Raw genomic sequence first — 21331 nt, 5'->3', positions numbered from 1 at the left:
GATACGTTATCAATACGCACAAGAAAAGGAACCATAAGAATATTACAATCTATGGAAGTATCTGGTACACTTCCCAAAGGCAGAAGGAAGGAAAACTTGTGACCTGCCAAGGTGGAATTGGCAGAGTGCCACGAGATGACACCATCATTGTGCATCAGAACATTCCCTGGGCAACTTCAACTTGTGAGGGAGTCCAGGACTTTTTCTGGGTAAGGTCCACCCATTTTGCCATCTACCCAAGATATAAGAGATAAAACCCAGGATAATCTTACAGGAGTGAAACCAGTGTCTAGAGAGAATGTAGGAGCCCTTTCGAAGTTCAAGGAGAAAGATAGAAACTGACAACAATTGCAGAAAAAGGAAAACTATCCTACCTAGACAGGGTGAGGAGTCAGACTGGTCTGAGATGGCTGTGAAACTCTGTGTGCACGGAGGTTGTCAGGACAACTTCGAATTTTGAGGTCGCTTATGACATCACGGTGAACATGTCCCCCAGGGTGGCCGCATGGTTACAGTCTGAGGATTGGCCTAGGCTAGGCTATTAAAGGGACAGATACCCAGAAACAGGTTTGGCAAACAGAAAGCAGGCACAGAAACTAGAAGAGATAAAACAGAGTCTGATGCAAGGGATAAGAAAGGAACCCTAGGCCACAAGTGAGAATAGAGGGACAGGCACGGAGAGGAGAACATTGTCATCTATTCAAGTCTATGGGGAGGTCATGCTGATTCAAGCTTGCAACTTCATTGGAAACAAGTGGCCGGACTTGGGGTTCATCACACCTACAGTGCCCTTGTGCCTTAAGCATAATGCAAAGTCAAGAAAGATGTCTTGAGGACATTGAAGAGAAGAATCGATGCCTCCTTTCCAAGGCCCATAGCATTCTTTGCAGGTCAGTCTCTTTTTCCGAAGCTCTGGTGTCACGTGGGCCCACTGGGCACATGGTAATGTGTCCCAAGAGATGTCTTGGAAGCCTTGAAGGAATGGAGCCCTGTCACGCTTGGGGTATGTCTCTTTGTTTGGAAGTGCTCTACAAGGGTGCTGAAAAGCACCCTCTTCCACAGGGCTTCGTTCCTTCGTGAAGGCTGCCCTCCCAGGCTAGTGTGCTCTGTTTGCCTCCATCGAAATTCTCTCCCCCTACCTCTTGCCGTAGAAGGATTATTGATTATGTGTTTTGACACCATATGTAAGGAAGTTGCACGAAAATTAGAACTTTACAGTTGTGTTTCAAGAAAAATAAACAGGCCAGGGTAGAGGATGTAGGGCAAACAAATGGCACACCCTATAAAAATTAAGTAAGCCCGTATCTGGACGGAATCTAGGGGAACGTTCAAGGATCAGGGGTCAAGTTCGAAACTTCCCAAATCCGGAAAAGAGACAGAAAAATATCTTTCCTGGAGAGTGGAATTCATCCGATTTGTCTAAGTTGTCTTGGAAACATTGTGTCCGTGAAGGGGGTTGCCAGGACCACCTCGAATTTGGAGTTTCTGATCTCAGGATGTCAAACCAACCCACATGACCACGTGTTCTCAGTGCTTAGTTTGACCTAGGCTAGGATAGCCAAGAGTCCTACAAGTGACCGGTGCAAATTCAAGGACAACAACCAAGAGTCACGAAAGCACTCACACCTCACCCTAGAGAACATACAGCGATTAAAGAAATACAAACTAATCCCTTGGAATGAAGGAGAACGGACTGATAAGCATGTCTAAGGGAGATAGCTGAGAAAGACCATGACGAGTATACTATGGAAAAGAAAAAGAGGACCCAGAAAATGGAAGGTGAACAGAAATCACACCTGAATTATCCACAATGAAAGATGATGTCCGTCTTTAGACAGACTCTGCTGGAACGTTTGAAAGTCAGAGAAATTCACAAGCCAAAAAACGGCAGCGAAGGTCAAGCATGGGCTAACTGGGAAGGGTGAGTTATGAGACTGCTCCAAGCAGGCTCTGAAACCTGTATCCAGGAAGCATGCTGGACCTCAGAGACACAATTATGACAAATCCTCTGACATCACAATGGACCCGAAAAACAACCTAGCCTCATCTACACAGTGCTAGAGTTGGGCTCACTAGTATATTTAACTCCCATTGCACTCAACTGCACGTTGCCACTGAACATGTAAGTGGCCGGCCGGTGGTGCAGTGGTGAGGTCCGCACCTTCTGGGTCTGTGGCCCAGTATGGGCTGGGTGGAATCCTCGGTTTGGGCCTCCTCACCACTGCTTCAGTTGTTCTGGTGCAGGCGTCCGAGGTAGCGTAGAGGCAGATGGGAAGGGACGTTGGACAGGGCCAGACTTCCACAGCAAATACAGGAGCATTGCCAGCAGATGTGAGCACAGCAATGCACTTGTGCCAAAACAAAACCAATTAAAAGTTGCAAAGAACAGAAAAACTGAAGCTAAGGAAAAAAAAAAAACAAAAAAACAGGAGCTTGCCATTACGAAGAATAGGATCTCTGTGAATAACCTTAGCAAAACAGGTGAATTCTATGTTAATTCAAAAACTAGCAAACCTTTGGGGAAAGAAACTCAAGAAGACACAAGAAAAAAAAAGATATCGAGGGATCTAGGAATGGAAGGATTAACACACTTGAAAGGTTCATACCGCAGTAAGGAATCTCTGGATTCCATGCAATCCCAGTCAAAGTTGCAGCAGTATTTGCCACAGAGAAGAAGAGAGAATCCTAAAGTTTCTAGCCAGCAACACGAGACCCTGACTAGGCAAAGGAATCCTCAGGAAAACGAACAAAGCGGCACGTGTCACAATTTCTGATTTCAACATAGAGGACGAAGCGCTAGGTACCGAAACGGCACAGTCTGGGCCCCAAAACAGGCATGAAGACCCATGCAAAACAATTGAGAGCCCAGAGCCCAACTCAAACTTACATGGACAGCCCATTTTGGACCAGGGAGCCAAGTGGAGACAGCGGAGAAAGGAGAGTCTCTACAATAAACGGTGCTGGGAAGCCTGCACAGCCACATGGAACACAACGAGAGTACACCATGATGTTACACCTGGCACACACACCACCTGAAGTGGATTAAAGCCTTGAATGGCAGACTTGAAACCGTGAACCTTGTAGGAGAAGACCTAGGCAGAGTGCTCTTTGCCATCTGTCTGAGCCGCCTATTTGGAAGAAGCATGTCTGACTGGGCAAGGGCAACAAAGGAAACAAGAAACAAACGGGACCACATCAAATGCACACACTTCTGCCCACTCAAGGAAACCATCAACTGAATACTAAGACACCACAACAATTGGGAGAGGATGTTTGCAAACCACACATCGGACAAGGGGTGAAAAGCCCAAAGATACAATCAACTCGCACGTCTCCACAAGAAAAAAAACAAGCCAATGAAAACCTGGTCAAAAGATGGAAGCAGAGATTTCTCCGAAGAAGACAGAAAGAGGGCCAGTAGGTGCATGAAAACTTGTTCACCATCATTAAGTCTCAGGAAAATGCAAATCCAAACTGCAAGGCCATGGCAGCTCACTGTGGTCAGCATGGCTAGAAGGAAGCAGACAGGAAATAACAAGTGTCAGAGAGGAGGTGGAGAGAAGGGAAGCCTCCTGCACTGCTGGTGGGAGTGTAACCCGGTGCAGCCACGATGCCAAAGGTGTGGAACTGCCTCAGAAGTTTAAGTATCCATGTCCCGTATGACCCAGCTATTAATCTGCCGCTTGCTTATCCAAAAAAGTCAGAAAGACTACCGCATAAAGACATGTGCATGGCTGTGTTCACCACAGTCTTACTCCTGATATCCAAGACTTGGAAAGCACCCTGGTGTCCAGCAAGGGATGATTGGAGAAGGAAGACGGGCTATAGCCACACAATGGTATACCACTCAGCCGGAACAAATGATGCAATCCAGCCATTTGTGACCACCAGAATGGCTGTGAGGGTTTTAGGGGAAGTGTAACAAGCCCCAGTGAGAAATTCAAATACCATAGAATCTCACTTACAAGGCGAAGAAAAAGCAAGCACTAACCAACAGGTGGCACTGAACATTTGTATGCGGGCTCCCAGAGGCAAAGAGGGGCGGTGACGGAGGGTGAAAGAGAAGATTAGGCACAAGTGTGTGGTGAGGGCCTGTGATTAGTCTTACACTGGTGAAGATGATGTAAGCTACACAGAAGTCTAAAGCAATGAGGATGTGAATCTGGAAGTTATAGTACGTTCTAATGCAGGGTCATGGCTATAAATTCACCTCAAATCAAAAATCCAAAACGGGGTCCAGAATGATGTCATAAAGCTTTGGGGGCGGAAAGAGTTTACGGAAGGTGAACTTCCAAGGATGGAAAATCACCTCCAAATGCTTACAGATGCTACAGAAAGGCAGACCATTCCAAATAGGTGAAGAGGAATACTACGAAGAGAACATGATCAGTCCTAAACCCATGAACGAACGGAAAATGTTACCGTCCATGATGTTATTACTAATCACCTTCACGAATAATCCAAACAGGCCCACGTCTTCCCAAGTTCAGGCAAAAGGTTGGTCCAAAAGTACAATTCAGGGCCGGCCCTGTGGTGGAGCAGGTAAGTGCCCACATTCCGCTTGGGCGGCCCGGGCCTCACTGTTTCACATTACGAGTGCATATCACATTAGTAGTGTTAGGAAATATAGATTTCATGGTATGGTGCGGGCAGAGATCATAAATAAGCAGCAATTGTGAGGATACGTTATCAATACGCACAAGAAAAGGAACCATAAGAATATTACAATCTATGGAAGTATCTGGTACACTTCCCAAAGGCAGAAGGAAGGAAAACTTGTGACCTGCCAAGGTGGAATTGGCAGAGTGCCACGAGATGACACCATCATTGTGCATCAGAACATTCCCTGGGCAACTTCAACTTGTGAGGGAGTCCAGGACTTTTTCTGGGTAAGGTCCACCCATTTTGCCATCTACCCAAGATATAAGAGATAAAACCCAGGATAATCTTACAGGAGTGAAACCAGTGTCTAGAGAGAATGTAGGAGCCCTTTCGAAGTTCAAGGAGAAAGATAGAAACTGACAACAATTGCAGAAAAAGGAAAACTATCCTACCTAGACAGGGTGAGGAGTCAGACTGGTCTGAGATGGCTGTGAAACTCTGTGTGCACGGAGGTTGTCAGGACAACTTCGAATTTTGAGGTCGCTTATGACATCACGGTGAACATGTCCCCCAGGGTGGCCGCATGGTTACAGTCTGAGGATTGGCCTAGGCTAGGCTATTAAAGGGACAGATACCCAGAAACAGGTTTGGCAAACAGAAAGCAGGCACAGAAACTAGAAGAGATAAAACAGAGTCTGATGCAAGGGATAAGAAAGGAACCCTAGGCCACAAGTGAGAATAGAGGGACAGGCACGGAGAGGAGAACATTGTCATCTATTCAAGTCTATGGGGAGGTCATGCTGATTCAAGCTTGCAACTTCATTGGAAACAAGTGGCCGGACTTGGGGTTCATCACACCTACAGTGCCCTTGTGCCTTAAGCATAATGCAAAGTCAAGAAAGATGTCTTGAGGACATTGAAGAGAAGAATCGATGCCTCCTTTCCAAGGCCCATAGCATTCTTTGCAGGTCAGTCTCTTTTTCCGAAGCTCTGGTGTCACGTGGGCCCACTGGGCACATGGTAATGTGTCCCAAGAGATGTCTTGGAAGCCTTGAAGGAATGGAGCCCTGTCACGCTTGGGGTATGTCTCTTTGTTTGGAAGTGCTCTACAAGGGTGCTGAAAAGCACCCTCTTCCACAGGGCTTCGTTCCTTCGTGAAGGCTGCCCTCCCAGGCTAGTGTGCTCTGTTTGCCTCCATCGAAATTCTCTCCCCCTACCTCTTGCCGTAGAAGGATTATTGATTATGTGTTTTGACACCATATGTAAGGAAGTTGCACGAAAATTAGAACTTTACAGTTGTGTTTCAAGAAAAATAAACAGGCCAGGGTAGAGGATGTAGGGCAAACAAATGGCACACCCTATAAAAATTAAGTAAGCCCGTATCTGGACGGAATCTAGGGGAACGTTCAAGGATCAGGGGTCAAGTTCGAAACTTCCCAAATCCGGAAAAGAGACAGAAAAATATCTTTCCTGGAGAGTGGAATTCATCCGATTTGTCTAAGTTGTCTTGGAAACATTGTGTCCGTGAAGGGGGTTGCCAGGACCACCTCGAATTTGGAGTTTCTGATCTCAGGATGTCAAACCAACCCACATGACCACGTGTTCTCAGTGCTTAGTTTGACCTAGGCTAGGATAGCCAAGAGTCCTACAAGTGACCGGTGCAAATTCAAGGACAACAACCAAGAGTCACGAAAGCACTCACACCTCACCCTAGAGAACATACAGCGATTAAAGAAATACAAACTAATCCCTTGGAATGAAGGAGAACGGACTGATAAGCATGTCTAAGGGAGATAGCTGAGAAAGACCATGACGAGTATACTATGGAAAAGAAAAAGAGGACCCAGAAAATGGAAGGTGAACAGAAATCACACCTGAATTATCCACAATGAAAGATGATGTCCGTCTTTAGACAGACTCTGCTGGAACGTTTGAAAGTCAGAGAAATTCACAAGCCAAAAAACGGCAGCGAAGGTCAAGCATGGGCTAACTGGGAAGGGTGAGTTATGAGACTGCTCCAAGCAGGCTCTGAAACCTGTATCCAGGAAGCATGCTGGACCTCAGAGACACAATTATGACAAATCCTCTGACATCACAATGGACCCGAAAAACAACCTAGCCTCATCTACACAGTGCTAGAGTTGGGCTCACTAGTATATTTAACTCCCATTGCACTCAACTGCACGTTGCCACTGAACATGTAAGTGGCCGGCCGGTGGTGCAGTGGTGAGGTCCGCACCTTCTGGGTCTGTGGCCCAGTATGGGCTGGGTGGAATCCTCGGTTTGGGCCTCCTCACCACTGCTTCAGTTGTTCTGGTGCAGGCGTCCGAGGTAGAGTAGAGGCAGATGGGAAGGGACGTTGGACAGGGCCAGACTTCCACAGCAAATACAGGAGCATTGCCAGCAGATGTGAGCACAGCAATGCACTTGTGCCAAAACAAAACCAATTAAAAGTTGCAAAGAACAGAAAAACTGAAGCTAAGGAAAAAAAAAAAACAAAAAAACAGGAGCTTGCCATTACGAAGAATAGGATCTCTGTGAATAACCTTAGCAAAACAGGTGAATTCTATGTTAATTCAAAAACTAGCAAACCTTTGGGGAAAGAAACTCAAGAAGACACAAGAAAAAAAAAGATATCGAGGGATCTAGGAATGGAAGGATTAACACACTTGAAAGGTTCATACCGCAGTAAGGAATCTCTGGATTCCATGCAATCCCAGTCAAAGTTGCAGCAGTATTTGCCACAGAGAAGAAGAGAGAATCCTAAAGTTTCTAGCCAGCAACACGAGACCCTGACTAGGCAAAGGAATCCTCAGGAAAACGAACAAAGCAGCACGTGTCACAATTTCTGATTTCAACATAGAGGACGAAGCGCTAGGTACCGAAACGGCACAGTCTGGGCCCCAAAACAGGCATGAAGACCCATGCAAAACAATTGAGAGCCCAGAGCCCAACTCAAACTTACATGGACAGCCCATTTTGGACCAGGGAGCCAAGTGGAGACAGCGGAGAAAGGAGAGTCTCTACAATAAACGGTGCTGGGAAGCCTGCACAGCCACATGGAACACAACGAGAGTACACCATGATGTTACACCTGGCACACACACCACCTGAAATGGATTAAAGCCTTGAATGGCAGACTTGAAACCGTGAACCTTGTAGGAGAAGACCTAGGCAGAGTGCTCTTTGCCATCTGTCTGAGCCGCCTATTTGGAAGAAGCATGTCTGACTGGGCAAGGGCAAAAAAGGAAACAAGAAACAAACGGGACCACATCAAATGCACACACTTCTGCCCACTCAAGGAAACCATCAACTGAATACTAAGACACCACAACAATTGGGAGAGGATGTTTGCAAACCACACATCGGACAAGGGGTGAAAAGCCCAAAGATACAATCAACTCGCACGTCTCCACAAGAAAAAAAAACAAGCCAATGAAAACCTGGTCAAAAGATGGAAGCAGAGATTTCTCCGAAGAAGACAGAAAGAGGGCCAGTAGGTGCATGAAAACTTGTTCACCATCATTAAGTCTCAGGAAAATGCAAATCCAAACTGCAAGGCCATGGCAGCTCACTGTGGTCAGCATGGCTAGAAGGAAGCAGACAGGAAATAACAAGTGTCAGAGAGGAGGTGGAGAGAAGGGAAGCCTCCTGCACTGCTGGTGGGAGTGTAACCCGGTGCAGCCACGATGCCAAAGGTGTGGAACTGCCTCAGAAGTTTAAGTATCCATGTCCCGTATGACCCAGCTATTAATCTGCCGCTTGCTTATCCAAAAAAGTCAGAAAGACTACCGCATAAAGACATGTGCATGGCTGTGTTCACCACAGTCTTACTCCTGATATCCAAGACTTGGAAAGCACCCTGGTGTCCAGCAAGGGATGATTGGAGAAGGAAGACGGGCTATAGCCACACAATGGTATACCACTCAGCCGGAACAAATGATGCAATCCAGCCATTTGTGACCACCAGAATGGCTGTGAGGGTTTTAGGGGAAGTGTAACAAGCCCCAGTGAGAAATTCAAATACCATAGAATCTCACTTACAAGGAGAAGAAAAAGCAAGCACTAACCAACAGGTGGCACTGAACATTTGTATGCGGGCTCCCAGAGGCAAAGAGGGGCGGTGACGGAGGGTGAAAGAGAAGATTAGGCACAAGTGTGTGGTGAGGGCCTGTGATTAGTCTTACACTGGTGAAGATGATGTAAGCTACACAGAAGTCTAAAGCAATGAGGATGTGAATCTGGAAGTTATAGTACGTTCTAATGCAGGGTCATGGCTATAAATTCACCTCAAATCAAAAATCCAAAACGGGGTCCAGAATGATGTCATAAAGCTTTGGGGGCGGAAAGAGTTTACGGAAGGTGAACTTCCAAGGATGGAAAATCACCTCCAAATGCTTACAGATGCTACAGAAAGGCAGACCATTCCAAATAGGTGAAGAGGAATACTACGAAGAGAACATGATCAGTCCTAAACCCATGAACGAACGGAAAATGTTACCGTCCATGATGTTATTACTAATCACCTTCACGAATAATCCAAACAGGCCCACGTCTTCCCAAGTTCAGGCAAAAGGTTGGTCCAAAAGTACAATTCAGGGCCGGCCCTGTGGTGGAGCAGGTAAGTGCCCACATTCCGCTTGGGCGGCCCGGGCCTCACTGTTTCACATTACGAGTGCATATCACATTAGTAGTGTTAGGAAATATAGATTTCATGGTATGGTGCGGGCAGAGATCATAAATAAGCAGCAATTGTGAGGATACGTTATCAATACGCACAAGAAAAGGAACCATAAGAATATTACAATCTATGGAAGTATCTGGTACACTTCCCAAAGGCAGAAGGAAGGAAAACTTGTGACCTGCCAAGGTGGAATTGGCAGAGTGCCACGAGATGACACCATCATTGTGCATCAGAACATTCCCTGGGCAACTTCAACTTGTGAGGGAGTCCAGGACTTTTTCTGGGTAAGGTCCACCCATTTTGCCATCTACCCAAGATATAAGAGATAAAACCCAGGATAATCTTACAGGAGTGAAACCAGTGTCTAGAGAGAATGTAGGAGCCCTTTCGAAGTTCAAGGAGAAAGATAGAAACTGACAACAATTGCAGAAAAAGGAAAACTATCCTACCTAGACAGGGTGAGGAGTCAGACTGGTCTGAGATGGCTGTGAAACTCTGTGTGCACGGAGGTTGTCAGGACAACTTCGAATTTTGAGGTCGCTTATGACATCACGGTGAACATGTCCCCCAGGGTGGCCGCATGGTTACAGTCTGAGGATTGGCCTAGGCTAGGCTATTAAAGGGACAGATACCCAGAAACAGGTTTGGCAAACAGAAAGCAGGCACAGAAACTAGAAGAGATAAAACAGAGTCTGATGCAAGGGATAAGAAAGGAACCCTAGGCCACAAGTGAGAATAGAGGGACAGGCACGGAGAGGAGAACATTGTCATCTATTCAAGTCTATGGGGAGGTCATGCTGATTCAAGCTTGCAACTTCATTGGAAACAAGTGGCCGGACTTGGGGTTCATCACACCTACAGTGCCCTTGTGCCTTAAGCATAATGCAAAGTCAAGAAAGATGTCTTGAGGACATTGAAGAGAAGAATCGATGCCTCCTTTCCAAGGCCCATAGCATTCTTTGCAGGTCAGTCTCTTTTTCCGAAGCTCTGGTGTCACGTGGGCCCACTGGGCACATGGTAATGTGTCCCAAGAGATGTCTTGGAAGCCTTGAAGGAATGGAGCCCTGTCACGCTTGGGGTATGTCTCTTTGTTTGGAAGTGCTCTACAAGGGTGCTGAAAAGCACCCTCTTCCACAGGGCTTCGTTCCTTCGTGAAGGCTGCCCTCCCAGGCTAGTGTGCTCTGTTTGCCTCCATCGAAATTCTCTCCCCCTACCTCTTGCCGTAGAAGGATTATTGATTATGTGTTTTGACACCATATGTAAGGAAGTTGCACGAAAATTAGAACTTTACAGTTGTGTTTCAAGAAAAATAAACAGGCCAGGGTAGAGGATGTAGGGCAAACAAATGGCACACCCTATAAAAATTAAGTAAGCCCGTATCTGGACGGAATCTAGGGGAACGTTCAAGGATCAGGGGTCAAGTTCGAAACTTCCCAAATCCGGAAAAGAGACAGAAAAATATCTTTCCTGGAGAGTGGAATTCATCCGATTTGTCTAAGTTGTCTTGGAAACATTGTGTCCGTGAAGGGGGTTGCCAGGACCACCTCGAATTTGGAGTTTCTGATCTCAGGATGTCAAACCAACCCACATGACCACGTGTTCTCAGTGCTTAGTTTGACCTAGGCTAGGATAGCCAAGAGTCCTACAAGTGACCGGTGCAAATTCAAGGACAACAACCAAGAGTCACGAAAGCACTCACACCTCACCCTAGAGAACATACAGCGATTAAAGAAATACAAACTAATCCCTTGGAATGAAGGAGAACGGACTGATAAGCATGTCTAAGGGAGATAGCTGAGAAAGACCATGACGAGTATACTATGGAAAAGAAAAAGAGGACCCAGAAAATGGAAGGTGAACAGAAATCACACCTGAATTATCCACAATGAAAGATGATGTCCGTCTTTAGACAGACTCTGCTGGAACGTTTGAAAGTCAGAGAAATTCACAAGCCAAAAAACGGCAGCGAAGGTCAAGCATGGGCTAACTGGGAAGGGTGAGTTATGAGACTGCTCCAAGCAGGCTCTGAAACCTGTATCCAGGAAGCATGCTGGACCTCAGAGACACAATTATGACAAATCCTCTGACATCACAATGGACCCGAAAAACAACCTAGCCTCATCTACACAGTGCTAGAGTTGGGCTCACTAGTATATTTAACTCCCATTGCACTCAACTGCACGTTGCCACTGAACATGTAAGTGGCCGGCCGGTGGTGCAGTGGTGAGGTCCGCACCTTCTGGGTCTGTGGCCCAGTATGGGCTGGGTGGAATCCTCGGTTTGGGCCTCCTCACCACTGCTTCAGTTGTTCTGGTGCAGGCGTCCGAGGTAGAGTAGAGGCAGAGGGGAAGGGACGTTGGACAGGGCCAGACTTCCACAGCAAATACAGGAGCATTGCCAGCAGATGTGAGCACAGCAATGCACTTGTGCCAAAACAAAACCAATTAAAAGTTGCAAAGAACAGAAAAACTGAAGCTAAGGAAAAAAAAAAAACAAAAAAACAGGAGCTTGCCATTACGAAGAATAGGATCTCTGTGAATAACCTTAGCAAAACAGGTGAATTCTATGTTAATTCAAAAACTAGCAAACCTTTGGGGAAAGAAACTCATGAAGACACAAGAAAAAAAAAGATATCGAGGGATCTAGGAATGGAAGGATTAACACACTTGAAAGGTTCATACCACAGTAAGGAATCTCTGGATTCCATGCAATCCCAGTCAAAGTTGCAGCAGTATTTGCCACAGAGAAGAAGAGAGAATCCTAAAGTTTCTAGCCAGCAACACGAGACCCTGACTAGGCAAAGGAATCCTCAGGAAAACGAACAAAGCAGCACGTGTCACAATTTCTGATTTCAACATAGAGGACGAAGCGCTAGGTACCGAAACGGCACAGTCTGGGCCCCAAAACAGGCATGAAGACCCATGCAAAACAATTGAGAGCCCAGAGCCCAACTCAAACTTACATGGACAGCCCATTTTGGACCAGGGAGCCAAGTGGAGACAGCGGAGAAAGGAGAGTCTCTACAATAAACGGTGCTGGGAAGCCTGCACAGCCACATGGAACACAACGAGAGTACACCATGATGTTACACCTGGCACACACACCACCTGAAATGGATTAAAGCCTTGAATGGCAGACTTGAAACCGTGAACCTTGTAGGAGAAGACCTAGGCAGAGTGCTCTTTGCCATCTGTCTGAGCCGCCTATTTGGAAGAAGCATGTCTGACTGGGCAAGGGCAACAAAGGAAACAAGAAACAAACGGGACCACATCAAATGCACACACTTCTGCCCACTCAAGGAAACCATCAACTGAATACTAAGACACCACAACAATTGGGAGAGGATGTTTGCAAACCACACATCGGACAAGGGGTGAAAAGCCCAAAGATACAATCAACTCGCACGTCTCCACAAGAAAAAAAAACAAGCCAATGAAAACCTGGTCAAAAGATGGAAGCAGAGATTTCTCCGAAGAAGACAGAAAGAGGGCCAGTAGGTGCATGAAAACTTGTTCACCATCATTAAGTCTCAGGAAAATGCAAATCCAAACTGCAAGGCCATGGCAGCTCACTGTGGTCAGCATGGCTAGAAGGAAGCAGACAGGAAATAACAAGTGTCAGAGAGGAGGTGGAGAGAAGGGAAGCCTCCTGCACTGCTGGTGGGAGTGTAACCCGGTGCAGCCACGATGCCAAAGGTGTGGAACTGCCTCAGAAGTTTAAGTATCCATGTCCCGTATGACCCAGCTATTAATCTGCCGCTTGCTTATCCAAAAAAGTCAGAAAGACTACCGCATAAAGACATGTGCATGGCTGTGTTCACCACAGTCTTACTCCTGATATCCAAGACTTGGAAAGCACCCTGGTGTCCAGCAAGGGATGATTGGAGAAGGAAGATGGGCTATAGCCACACAATGGTATACCACTCAGCCGGAACAAATGATGCAATCCAGCCATTTGTGACCACCAGAATGGCTGTGAGGGTTTTAGGGGAAGTGTAACAAGCCCCAGTGAGAAATTCAAATACCATAGAATCTCACTTACAAGGAGAAGAAAAAGCAAGCACTAACCAACAGGTGGCACTGAACATTTGTATGCGGGCTCCCAGAGGCAAAGAGGGGCGGTGACGGAGGGTGAAAGAGAAGATTAGGCACAAGTGTGTGGTGAGGGCCTGTGATTAGTCTTACACTGGTGAAGATGATGTAAGCTACACAGAAGTCTAAAGCAATGAGGATGTGAATCTGGAAGTTATAGTACGTTCTAATGCAGGGTCATGGCTATAAATTCACCTCAAATCAAAAATCCAAAACGGGGTCCAGAATGATGTCATAAAGCTTTGGGGGCGGAAAGAGTTTACGGAAGGTGAACTTCCAAGGATGGAAAATCACCTCCAAATGCTTACAGATGCTACAGAAAGGCAGACCATTCCAAATAGGTGAAGAGGAATACTACGAAGAGAACATGATCAGTCCTAAACCCATGAACGAACGGAAAATGTTACCGTCCATGATGTTATTACTAATCACCTTCACGAATAATCCAAACAGGCCCACGTCTTCCCAAGTTCAGGCAAAAGGTTGGTCCAAAAGTACAATTCAGGGCCGGCCCTGTGGTGGAGCAGGTAAGTGCCCACATTCCGCTTGGGCGGCCCGGGCCTCACTGTTTCACATTACGAGTGCATATCACATTAGTAGTGTTAGGAAATATAGATTTCATGGTATGGTGCGGGCAGAGATCATAAATAAGCAGCAATTGTGAGGATACGTTATCAATACGCACAAGAAAAGGAACCATAAGAATATTACAATCTATGGAAGTATCTGGTACACTTCCCAAAGGCAGAAGGAAGGAAATCTTGTGACCTGCCAAGGTGGAATTGGCAGAGTGCCACGAGATGACACCATCATTGTGCATCAGAACATTCCCTGGGCAACTTCAACTTGTGAGGGAGTCCAGGACTTTTTCTGGGTAAGGTCCACCCATTTTGCCATCTACCCAAGATATAAGAGATAAAACCCAGGATAATCTTACAGGAGTGAAACCAGTGTCTAGAGAGAATGTAGGAGCCCTTTCGAAGTTCAAGGAGAAAGATAGAAACTGACAACAATTGCAGAAAAAGGAAAACTATCCTACCTAGACAGGGTGAGGAGTCAGACTGGTCTGAGATGGCTGTGAAACTCTGTGTGCACGGAGGTTGTCAGGACAACTTCGAATTTTGAGGTCGCTTATGACATCACGGTGAACATGTCCCCCAGGGTGGCCGCATGGTTACAGTCTGAGGATTGGCCTAGGCTAGGCTATTAAAGGGACAGATACCCAGAAACAGGTTTGGCAAACAGAAAGCAGGCACAGAAACTAGAAGAGATAAAACAGAGTCTGATGCAAGGGATAAGAAAGGAACCCTAGGCCACAAGTGAGAATAGAGGGACAGGCACGGAGAGGAGAACATTGTCATCTATTCAAGTCTATGGGGAGGTCATGCTGATTCAAGCTTGCAACTTCATTGGAAACAAGTGGCCGGACTTGGCGTTCATCACACCTACAGTGCCCTTGTGCCTTAAGCATAATGCAAAGTCAAGAAAGATGTCTTGAGGACATTGAAGAGAAGAATCGATGCCTCCTTTCCAAGGCCCATAGCATTCTTTGCAGGTCAGTCTCTTTTTCCGAAGCTCTGGTGTCACGTGGGCCCACTGGGCACATGGTAATGTGTCCCAAGAGATGTCTTGGAAGCCTTGAAGGAATGGAGCCCTGTCACGCTTGGGGTATGTCTCTTTGTTTGGAAGTGCTCTACAAGGGTGCTGAAAAGCACCCTCTTCCACAGGGCTTCGTTCCTTCGTGAAGGCTGCCATCCCAGGCTAGTGTGCTCTGTTTGCCTCCATCGAAATTCTCTCCCCCTACCTCTTGCCGTAGAAGGATTATTGATTATGTGTTTTGACACCATATGTAAGGAAGTTGCACGAAAATTAGAACTTTACAGTTGTGTTTCAAGAAAAATAAACAGGCCAGGGTAGAGGATGTAGGGCAAACAAATGGCACACCCTATAAAAATTAAGTAAGCCCGTATCTGGACGGAATCTAGGGGAACGTTCAAGGATCAGGGGTCAAGTTCGAAACTTCCCAAATCCGGAAAAGAGACAGAAAAATATCTTTCCTGGAGAGTGGAATTCATCCGATTTGTCTAAGTTGTCTTGGAAACATTGTGTCCGTGAAGGGGGTTGCCAGGACCACCTCGAATTTGGAGTTTCTGATCTCAGGATGTCAAACCAACCCACACGACCACGTGTTCTCAGTGCTTAGTTTGACCTAGGCTAGGGTAGCCAAGAGTCCTACAAGTGACCGGTGCAAATTCAAGGACAACAACCAAGAGTCACGAAAGCACTCACACCTCACCCTAGAGAACATACAGCGATTAAAGAAATACAAACTAATCCCTTGGAATGAAGGAGAACGGACTGATAAGCATGTCTAAGGGAGATAGCTGAGAAAGACCATGACGAGTATACTATGGAAAAGAAAAAGAGGACCCAGAAAATGGAAGGTGAACAGAAATCACACCTGAATTATCCACAATGAAAGATGATGTCCGTCTTTAGACAGACTCTGCTGGAACGTTTGAAAGTCAGAGAAATTCACAAGCCAAAAAACGGCAGCGAAGGTCAAGCATGGGCTAACTGGGAAGGGTGAGTTATGAGACTGCTCCAAGCAGGCTCTGAAACCTGTATCCAGGAAGCATGCTGGACCTCAGAGACACAATTATGACAAATCCTCTGACATCACAATGGACCCGAAAAACAACCTAGCCTCATCTACACAGTGCTAGAGTTGGGCTCACTAGTATATTTAACTCCCATTGCACTCAACTGCACGTTGCCACTGAACATGTAAGTGGCCGGCCGGTGGTGCAGTGGTGAGGTCCGCACCTTCTGGGTCTGTGGCCCAGTATGGGCTGGGTGGAATCCTCGGTTTGGGCCTCCTCACCACTGCTTCAGTTGTTCTGGTGCAGGCGTCCGAGGTAGAGTAGAGGCAGATGGGAAGGGACGTTGGACAGGGCCAGACTTCCACAGCAAATACAGGAGCATTGCCAGCAGATGTGAGCACAGCAATGCACTTGTGCCAAAACAAAACCAATTAAAAGTTGCAAAGAACAGAAAAACTGAAGCTAAGGAAAAAAAAAAAACAAAAAAACAGGAGCTTGCCATTACGAAGAATAGGATCTCTGTGAATAACCTTAGCAAAACAGGTGAATTCTATGTTAATTCAAAAACTAGCAAACCTTTGGGGAAAGAAACTCAAGAAGACACAAGAAAAAAAAAGATATCGAGGGATCTAGGAATGGAAGGATTAACACACTTGAAAGGTTCATACCGCAGTAAGGAATCTCTGGATTCCATGCAATCCCAGTCAAAGTTGCAGCAGTATTTGCCACAGAGAAGAAGAGAGAATCCTAAAGTTTCTAGCCAGCAACACGAGACCCTGACTAGGCAAAGGAATCCTCAGGAAAACGAACAAAGCAGCACGTGTCACAATTTCTGATTTCAACATAGAGGACGAAGCGCTAGGTACCGAAACGGCACAGTCTGGGCCCCAAAACAGGCATGAAGACCCATGCAAAACAATTGAGAGCCCAGAGCCCAACTCAAACTTACATGGACAGCCCATTTTGGACCAGGGAGCCAAGTGGAGACAGCGGAGAAAGGAGAGTCTCTACAATAAACGGTGCTGGGAAGCCTGCACAGCCACATGGAACACAACGAGAGTACACCATGATGTTACACCTGGCACACACACCACCTGAAATGGATTAAAGCCTTGAATGGCAGACTTGAAACCGTGAACCTTGTAGGAGAAGACCTAGGCAGAGTGCTCTTTGCCATCTGTCTGAGCCGCCTATTTGGAAGAAGCATGTCTGACTGGGCAAGGGCAACAAAGGAAACAAGAAACAAACGGGACCACATCAAATGCACACACTTCTGCCCACTCAAGGAAACCATCAACTGAATACTAAGACACCACAACAATTGGGAGAGGATGTTTGCAAACCACACATCGGACAAGGGGTGAAAAGCCCAAAGATACAATCAACTCGCACGTCTCCACAAGAAAAAAAAACAAGCCAATGAAAACCTGGTCAAAAGATGGAAGCAGAGATTTCTCCGAAGAAGACAGAAAGAGGGCCAGTAGGTGCATGAAAACTTGTTCACCATCATTAAGTCTCAGGAAAATGCAAATCCAAACTGCAAGGCCATGGCAGCTCACTGTGGTCAGCATGGCTAGAAGGAAGCAGACAGGAAATAACAAGTGTCAGAGAGGAGGTGGAGAGAAGGGAAGCCTCCTGCACTGCTGGTGGGAGTGTAACCCGGTGCAGCCACGATGCCAAAGGTGTGGAACTGCCTCAGAAGTTTAAGTATCCATGTCCCGTATGACCCAGCTATTAATCTGCCGCTTGCTTATCCAAAAAAGTCAGAAAGACTACCGCATAAAGACATGTGCATGGCTGTGTTCACCACAGTCTTACTCCTGATATCCAAGACTTGGAAAGCACCCTGGTGTCCAGCAAGGGATGATTGGAGAAGGAAGACGGGCTATAGCCACACAATGGTATACCACTCAGCCGGAACAAATGATGCAATCCAGCCATTTGTGACCACCAGAATGGCTGTGAGGGTTTTAGGGGAAGTGTAACAAGCCCCAGTGAGAAATTCAAATACCATAGAATCTCACTTACAAGGAGAAGAAAAAGCAAGCACTAACCAACAGGTGGCACTGAACATTTGTATGCGGGCTCCCAGAGGCAAAGAGGGGCGGTGACGGAGGGTGAAAGAGAAGATTAGGCACAAGTGTGTGGTGAGGGCCTGTGATTAGTCTTACACTGGTGAAGATGATGTAAGCTACACAGAAGTCTAAAGCAATGAGGATGTGAATCTGGAAGTTATAGTACGTTCTAATGCAGGGTCATGGCTATAAATTCACCTCAAATCAAAAATCCAAAACGGGGTCCAGAATGATGTCATAAAGCTTTGGGGGCGGAAAGAGTTTACGGAAGGTGAACTTCCAAGGATGGAAAATCACCTCCAAATGCTTACAGATGCTACAGAAAGGCAGACCATTCCAAATAGGTGAAGAGGAATACTACGAAGAGAACATGATCAGTCCTAAACCCATGAACGAACGGAAAATGTTACCGTCCATGATGTTATTACTAATCACCTTCACGAATAATCCAAACAGGCCCACGTCTTCCCAAGTTCAGGCAAAAGGTTGGTCCAAAAGTACAATTCAGGGCCGGCCCTGTGGTGGAGCAGGTAAGTGCCCACATTCCGCTTGGGCGGCCCGGGCCTCACTGTTTCACATTACGAGTGCATATCACATTAGTAGTGTTAGGAAATATAGATTTCATGGTATGGTGCGGGCAGAGATCATAAATAAGCAGCAATTGTGAGGATACGTTATCAATACGCACAAGAAAAGGAACCATAAGAATATTACAATCTATGGAAGTATCTGGTACACTTCCCAAAGGCAGAAGGAAGGAAAACTTGTGACCTGCCAAGGTGGAATTGGCAGAGTGCCACGAGATGACACCATCATTGTGCATCAGAACATTCCCTGGGCAACTTCAACTTGTGAGGGAGTCCAGGACTTTTTCTGGGTAAGGTCCACCCATTTTGCCATCTACCCAAGATATAAGAGATAAAACCCAGGATAATCTTACAGGAGTGAAACCAGTGTCTAGAGAGAATGTAGGAGCCCTTTCGAAGTTCAAGGAGAAAGATAGAAACTGACAACAATTGCAGAAAAAGGAAAACTATCCTACCTAGACAGGGTGAGGAGTCAGACTGGTCTGAGATGGCTGTGAAACTCTGTGTGCACGGAGGTTGTCAGGACAACTTCGAATTTTGAGGTCGCTTATGACATCACGGTGAACATGTCCCCCAGGGTGGCCGCATGGTTACAGTCTGAGGATTGGCCTAGGCTAGGCTATTAAAGGGACAGATACCCAGAAACAGGTTTGGCAAACAGAAAGCAGGCACAGAAACTAGAAGAGATAAAACAGAGTCTGATGCAAGGGCTAAGAAAGGAACCCTAGGCCACAAGTGAGAATAGAGGGACAGGCACGGAGAGGAGAACATTGTCATCTATTCAAGTCTATGGGGAGGTCATGCTGATTCAAGCTTGCAACTTCATTGGAAACAAGTGGCCGGACTTGGGGTTCATCACACCTACAGTGCCCTTGTGCCTTAAGCATAATGCAAAGTCAAGAAAGATGTCTTGAGGACATTGAAGAGAAGAATCGATGCCTCCTTTCCAAGGCCCATAGCATTCTTTGCAGGTCAGTCTCTTTTTCCGAAGCTCTGGTGTCACGTGGGCCCACTGGGCACATGGTAATGTGTCCCAAGAGATGTCTTGGAAGCCTTGAAGGAATGGAGCCCTGTCACGCTTGGGGTATGTCTCTTTGTTTGGAAGTGCTCTACAAGGGTGCTGAAAAGCACCCTCTTCCACAGGGCTTCGTTCCTTCGTGAAGGCTGCCCTCCCAGGCTAGTGTGCTCTGTTTGCCTCCATCGAAATTCTCTCCCCCTACCTCTTGCCGTAGAAGGATTATTGATTATGTGTTTTGACACCATATGTAAGGAAGTTGCACGAAAATTAGAACTTTACAGTTGTGTTTCAAGAAAAATAAACAGGCCAGGGTAGAGGATGTAGGGCAAACAAATGGCACACCCTATAAAAATTAAGTAAGCCCGTATCTGGACGGAATCTAGGGGAACGTTCAAGGATCAGGGGTCAAGTTCGAAACTTCCCAAATCCGGAAAAGAGACAGAAAAATATCTTTCCTGGAGAGTGGAATTCATCCGATTTGTCTAAGTTGTCTTGGAAACATTGTGTCCGTGAAGGGGGTTGCCAGGACCACCTCGAATTTGGAGTTTCTGATCTCAGGATGTCAAACCAACCCACATGACCACGTGTTCTCAGTGCTTAGTTTGACCTAGGCTAGGATAGCCAAGAGTCCTACAAGTGACCGGTGCAAATTCAAGGACAACAACCAAGAGTCACGAAAGCACTCACACCTCACCCTAGAGAACATACAGCGATTAAAGAAATACAAACTAATCCCTTGGAATGAAGGAGAACGGACTGATAAGCATGTCTAAGGGAGATAGCTGAGAAAGACCATGACGAGTATACTATGGAAAAGAAAAAGAGGACCCAGAAAATGGAAGGTGAACAGAAATCACACCTGAATTATCCACAATGAAAGATGATGTCCGTCTTTAGACAGACTCTGCTGGAACGTTTGAAAGTCAGAGAAATTCACAAGCCAAAAAACGGCAGCGAAGGTCAAGCATGGGCTAACTGGGAAGGGTGAGTTATGAGACTGCTCCAAGCAGGCTCTGAAACCTGTATCCAGGAAGCATGCTGGACCTCAGAGACACAATTATGACAAATCCTCTGACATCACAATGGACCCGAAAAACAACCTAGCCTCATCTACACAGTGCTAGAGTTGGGCTCACTAGTATATTTAACTCCCATTGCACTCAACTGCACGTTGCCACTGAACATGTAAGTGGCCGGCCGGTGGTGCAGTGGTGAGGTCCGCACCTTCTGGGTCTGTGGCCCAGTATGGGCTGGGTGGAATCCTCGGTTTGGGCCTCCTCACCACTGCTTCAGTTGTTCTGGTGCAGGCGTCCGAGGTAGAGTAGAGGCAGATGGGAAGGGACGTTGGACAGGGCCAGACTTCCACAGCAAATACAGGAGCATTGCCAGCAGATGTGAGCACAGCAATGCACTTGTGCCAAAACAAAACCAATTAAAAGTTGCAAAGAACAGAAAAACTGAAGCTAAGGAAAAAAAAAAAACAAAAAAACAGGAGCTTGCCATTACGAAGAATAGGATCTCTGTGAATAACCTTAGCAAAACAGGTGAATTCTATGTTAATTCAAAAACTAGCAAACCTTTGGGGAAAGAAACTCAAGAAGACACAAGAAAAAAAAAGATATCGAGGGATCTAGGAATGGAAGGATTAACACACTTGAAAGGTTCATACCG

The sequence above is a fragment of the Equus asinus genome, chromosome 22 (genome assembly GCF_041296235.1).
Source record: "Equus asinus isolate D_3611 breed Donkey chromosome 22, EquAss-T2T_v2, whole genome shotgun sequence".
In the NCBI taxonomy this organism is placed as follows: Eukaryota; Metazoa; Chordata; class Mammalia; order Perissodactyla; family Equidae; genus Equus; species Equus asinus.
This window is presented reverse-complemented; position numbering follows the sequence as displayed.